Source organism: Lytechinus pictus, chromosome 13, assembly GCF_037042905.1.
Source record: "Lytechinus pictus isolate F3 Inbred chromosome 13, Lp3.0, whole genome shotgun sequence".
Taxonomy (NCBI): domain Eukaryota; kingdom Metazoa; phylum Echinodermata; class Echinoidea; order Temnopleuroida; family Toxopneustidae; genus Lytechinus; species Lytechinus pictus.
This window is the reverse complement of record NC_087257.1, coordinates 6,675,304-6,681,698: the sequence shown is the minus strand read 5'-3', so window position 1 is coordinate 6,681,698 and position 6,395 is coordinate 6,675,304. Positions and strand designations below refer to the sequence as shown.

Here is a 6,395-nt window from a genome sequence, read left to right as displayed (position 1 = left end):
ACAACGTACCCTGCTTGCATGTTGTAATCTAGTGTCATTTCATTATTATTATATTCATGAAGTGCAGCAGTGCCTTTCGTTCATTTCTTTGCTCATGGCATTACTTTATCAAAATTTGTATTCAAGCATGTCAAATGATTCAGTTGTGAGCGTGCAGTGATTCTACATGCCACGTCATTAGAGAAGTTCATTGGCACAACTATCATAATAGACTCCATGTTTGTTGCAAGATTTACTTACAAGTTGTACCTTTGAACTGATATTTTGTTTCTACAAATTATCAACTATCGGAGATTTAACCAATTTGGCTAAACCTGTGACTTACAAAGGTAAGAACATCACGTTTGTGTTAGCTCGATAGTGTTTTTTGTGTGTTTTTGATGTGATGGAATGATAATTGTAATTGTAAAGAGTGCGTGATTTTGGTCACATTTTTTGTAAGAACGAATATCAGAAGATAATCTATGAGGTAAAAATGAAGGTACGCGTACTTGGAGCTTTAAATGTAAGTGAACAGTAACCCCGCTATCCCCCCCCCCCCTTCCCTTCTTTCCATGGCTTTCTCTCTTTCGCATGCTATTTATTTCTGCAAGGGAGTTTTTTCTGAAAAAAAAAATGTTGTATTATTTATTATGCCTCTTGCTTTTTGCGACATCCAATCTCCCTCACTCTTCCTTTTTTTTACAGCTCACATCCTTATCTTCCTTTAAATTCTTTTTCACGATGGCGTCTGAATTCAGCTCAGTAGTAGAGGGCGCTGTTTGTGAAGAAGCCGACTGTGAATCGATTACTGATGTTACTTTCTACGTGAAGGAGAAGAAGAAGCTATGTCATGACTGCGCCTTGAAAAAAGAATGCTTCGGAATAGTACGAAGAGGTGTGCCTAATCTCTTATGTAAGGAACATGACGAATTAATACGTTTGTATTGCAGAACACATAACGTAGCAATATGTTATTCATGTGCATCGATAGATCATCGCCAAAAACAGTGCGTTCAAGAGGATATCATGATCGCACTGAAGACAAATAGAGAAGATCTCAGCATCCTAAAGAATAGGGCGATTGATAAATCAGAGCAATGTCGCGTCTATGAGAATGAGATTCATAAGACCAAACAAGCCAAAGACGAACATCTGCAAAATATTCAGAATGACGTTGATTCCGAAATCGAAAACGCAATCGAAAGAGACAGAGCGAGGGAAAAGGAAGATGCTGATGAAATCAACAAGAAGATTGATGGGGAAAATGAACAACTTCAAAAGAAGATTCGAAAGCTCCAGGATAAGATTCAAGAAAACACTGAGAAGAGAGAGAAGCTACATAAAGAAAATCGTTCAAACGCAGAGAAAAGACGAAAACCGATAAATAATAAACAGCGCGATCTTCATGCTGACATTCAGAACATCGCTCAAGAGATCGAGAGAAAGATTAGATAGCTTGAGAAATCATTGAAAAACGACACCAAATCAGCAGAGAAAGCAAAAGAGACACTGGACAGACTTCTTGAAGACGATAAAAATATTGTCATAGATGGACATCGTGTGCATGCATCAGTTAGTGAGGAACTAAAGAAGCAACTGAATGAGGGTGAGGTGAAAGAACTAAATCGTGTTGTATCAGGTGTGAGGTTTGTGAAGGGTGTTGGGAGAGAGTATTGATGGGTATGATGGAGAGTGGAAGCTCATTGATACAATCATTGTCAGAGATAAAATCACATACCCGCGCATTGTTGGATGTATAGATGATGATAAGGTGATGATCAGAGATGTACTGACTGGTGAAGGACATACCTACATGTTAGATTTGAACAGTAAAACCACACAGAGAGTGATCAACGGTAGTGATACATCATATATAATCCCATGTGCAGTACTGAATGATGACAAGATAGTATGTGGTAGATACATCAAAGGTTGTACAGGAGACAGCCTACCTGGGTGCATCAGTGTATATGACAGACAGTGGAATCACATCAATGACGTCACAATACCAAGAAACACGACGCGTACTGATGCATGGGTGCGCGTTGCAATCGATCAGGATGGGATGATCATCGCTGCTGAAGTGGGTCAGTCTATGATATACGTCATCAACCCAGCTAATGATGAGATTACCAATACCATCACCATGATCACGTGTAAAGAGAAGATAGGAATGATTGGTGTGCTGTCATCAGGTCACATCATCGCTCTACCCTTGACAAGAGATCGCAGAGCGCTCATCATTGACAGAGAGGGTGATCATAGGGAAATCACCTACAGTGATGTCATCCTGAATGTGTGTGTTGATCGTATCTCTGTGGGTTGATTGTATGACAGACGACCTCTACGTCGTGACATCAGGTGATGAGGGAAAGAAATGTGTGATTGATCAGGTGATGAGTGAGGGTGGTATGAAGAAGAGGAGAGTAGCATCTTTCCCTTTATCAACTTCATTGGATAGAGAGAATATAATCAATCACATTGTTGTATCTCGAGTGACGATGACGTCATCAGGGAATATGATTGCATGTGATGGAGATAATATTCTCATATTCAAAAAGCGATTCATCTTCTAGATCCATAATAGATGATTCATAATACTGAGCAAACAAATGATATTGCAAAAGTTGCTATATCTCACCATTTTATGTTTCCCATTTCAGATTCTGAAAAAAGTTTTGACAAAACGCACCATTTGTTTTATTTCACGTTTTTGTGGGTATGCGTCATAACTTATTAATATTGGAAACCTATCACGTTTTCCACTTACATTGTATATGTTTATGATTATGAAGATACTTTACACTAAACTACTTTCTTTCAGTTGTTTGTGTAAACATTGTTATATATATTGCAAACATGGCAGCTTTTTTGTACCCTATTTCCCCCTTCTTGATTCAATGTAATATCTTGTATAAGTCCTGCATAATATTACAGTATAAATAAAGCCAGGTTAAAACATTATCCTTATCATGCGTACTGTATTAAGTGTTTATATAATCATAACCATTTATGAGTCAGTTCTTGTTGCTTTACATGAATGTTCAGTTTGTTGTTCTTATTCATCACTTAATTTTGTTTTCTTAACGAGGTGTTTTAACTCTTATGCTGGGGCGTACATAGGGGAACTATTTTAGCCTTTAAAACCTACTTTTATAGATCTCGAAATAATAAATGTCTCATCAATATCAGTAGAATTCAGTTTTTAGAATTTGTAAATCACATATGTACACATTTAGGCCAAAGACTGAACCAGTTTAGACTTAAACGGCCATGCGCATTCGAATTATTTGAAATCACATGTGCACCGTATACATATACAGACTGAATATGTGGTTACGCCACGAGCGCATGCATAACATTTTAAACAAATCATGTTGTTTTTTATATGTTGCGATTTTACACCAAATACTATGTATCTAATCACTGTCCTTGAAATCATTCCTCTTGCAAATGATATCTGTATGTATAGTGTATAGACTAATATTGTATACTGTTAAAGCCCTTGAAAAGAACGTGCATATACTGTATTAAATCATAATTATTTTCATATGATGTTGCGATCAATAATTTGAGAGAGGATGAACGGTGATAATAGTCAATTTCGATCTTAATGCGCACTATCTAGTAAACGTAATAATATTGTATAAAGCCAGGGTTATGGACGCGTCGTGGTCTAGTGGTTCTGACTCTCACCTTTCAAACAGAGGGTCGTGGGTTCGAATCCTAGCCATGACGTGTACTCCTTCAGCAATAAATCTATCCCCACCATGCTGCACTCGATCCAGGTGAGGTGAATGGGTACCCAGTAGGATTAATTCCTTGCATGCACTGAGCACCAGAGATGGTAGCTCGAGCTAAGGCCGGGGTAAAAGCGCTTTGTACCCTCATGCAAAAAGTGCTACATGTATATAAATCCAGCTTTTATTATTATTAAACATTATCATTGTATCATGTATACTGTACCACTTGTATTATAGCTTTGATGACATAATCAGTTTTCGCTACTTGAGATTAATTTACATTAAGTGTTATTCCTATAGTTCCATGTACATGAAGTGTTTTTTTCTCTCTTATGAAGGAATAAAAAAAACTATTCAAAATTTGACAGCTTTTTACTCTGAATTGCAGTTTACTCTTGTCTGGACTCTTACAAATGTATATGAACATCAACAACAACAAAACTCTTATTACCATCAATGAAACGTATTCTTTTGTGGAAAGTTTGGATATTATGTAAAAGTGTATATACAATATAGACTAAACATGTGCACACTTGACGGCCTTACGAGAACACACAAATTATTTTCATGTCATACATTGCTTTCATTCGTTCTAATTTGATTGAGAATAGCGGTCTCATTTTCTGTATCTAAATGCACATTGCCTTCAGGATATGAAGGGTTTAGTTGCAAAAGGGCTTAGGTCCACTTTGGACCATTCTGAGAAAAACCATGTTTTTTATTCTCACTTACTGCAATATTCTTATGAGAAACTAAATTGTCATGATGTACTACCCTATCATGTGAACATAAAATTGGGTATAAAAGAAATCTTCCTGTCTTCAATTTTGTTTCTATAAATTCTTTTGAAAATTATCATTGTGGACCTAAACCCTTTTGCAAGTAAACTGAAATGAATCCAATCTATTTTTATTAAAAAGGTGAATTTTCTTTGCCACTTTTTTCACGTTTTCAAGTAAATTTCAAATTTTCTTTGTTTGCATCAAAGCGACTAAAAATGTAGAGGTTTTCAGACAGAAAACAATAAAATGTATGAACAATGGATCTAACCCCTTTTGACAAATGAGCTCTTTAGAAGAGTTTGTTTGCAAAAGGGGTTAGGTCCACTCCAAGAAATTTTTTTTTTAATTCTCCTATATTGCATATTCTTATGCGAAACTAAATGTTCAAGATTCCCTACCATGACAACATAAAATTGGGTGTAAAAGAAATCTACCTTTATTCATATTTTTTTAAATATTCTTTTCCAAAAAAAATTCGGTGTGGACCTAATCCCTTTTGCAACTAAACTGAAAAATAAGTGATTTTTCTTTGCCATTTTTGATCACTTTTAAATAGGAATTTTAACTTTTCTTTGGTATCATCTTATAGAGCTACTAAAAATCTATACATTGAGACCAATAAATCAAATTTGATGAAAAATTGACCTAACCCCTTTTGCAAGTGAGCTCTTCATATATAGTTCTTGTTTCTTTATACGTTTTAATTTCAAATATCATATTAAACTATTTTGACAAAACAAAGTATAATGATGCATGTACATAGGAAATTGCTCCTTGAGTGATGTCTAGCATGACATGTTATAATCCTTGATTGGAGCTGTTCACTGAAATATAGCAGATAATTCACCGGATTTTACCGAGAGAGGGAGCTATTAAGATTAATTTTGGCAAATTGCTCATTGTCATGATTGAGACCATGAATTCATTTTTATAATGTTACTGATTCTTTATAGGGACAATGTTTTGCTTTAAGTTACTCTATCTATAGACTTCCAATTGATTGCTAGTATGTTTTTGTGTGAAATATATATGAATTTATTTGATTTCATGAAATTGTTTAGTTCTTAAATTGATACTGCTGTAAATACGTTTATTTATACATGTAAACCTTTATAACTGTTTTCCTTACTTATAGTCCAGGAAAAATAACTGATTTTGGGGGTCAACCGCAAACAAATTGCAATAGAATTTTTTTTACCACAATGCATTTCCCTGAAGTCCCCAAAATGACATACTAAAAGTCCAGAAAAATCCCAGTAGTGGAAAGACGTCTAATTTGCATAAATCCAAAATGGCCGCCAAATTTTCAGAAAATTTGAATTTTCATACATAGATTTTGACATGAACATGTAATTGCCACAAAATTAGTGTCATATGAAAGAGAAATAAATTTTCTACAATTTGGTACTATTTATAGGGGATAAAAAGATAATGTGGCTGAGATTTTTTAGTAGAAAACTGAATTTTTGTCATTTTTTCCCAAAAATTGAAAATTTTGGAAATACATGATTTTACATAAATCTGAGAAAAATTAAGCATTTACCTTGAAATGTTTCAGAAAACTTTATTGATATACTATTATCATGTGGATGCAATTCTAAATTTGTGTCATTCTTTTTAACAAATTTATAAGGTATCACAGTTGAATATTCAAATTATACAAATGTCGTTTTTGTATGCATTTTCGTAGACTAATATGTATAACGTGTACAGTACAGTAGTGAAAGATTGTATGCATTTATCTGCGCTTTTTAACCACTTAGTTAAGATTAGGCTTTTCTTTATCAGCTACATAAAAAGGCTGGTACATTAACGCCTACCCCTCTCAGGGGGCTGTCAAAGTCACGCCCGCTGGCTATATCATGCTGTACAGTGTGTATCAAAATAA

General features: G+C 34.8%; 1 pseudogene; it reads left to right on the top strand.

Annotated features, from left to right (window-relative positions):
- The first annotated feature begins 259 nt into the window (after positions 1 to 259).
- LOC129274452 (uncharacterized) lies at positions 260 to 2,645 on the top strand (annotated as a pseudogene).
- Positions 2,646 to 6,395: the final 3,750 nt, after the last annotated feature.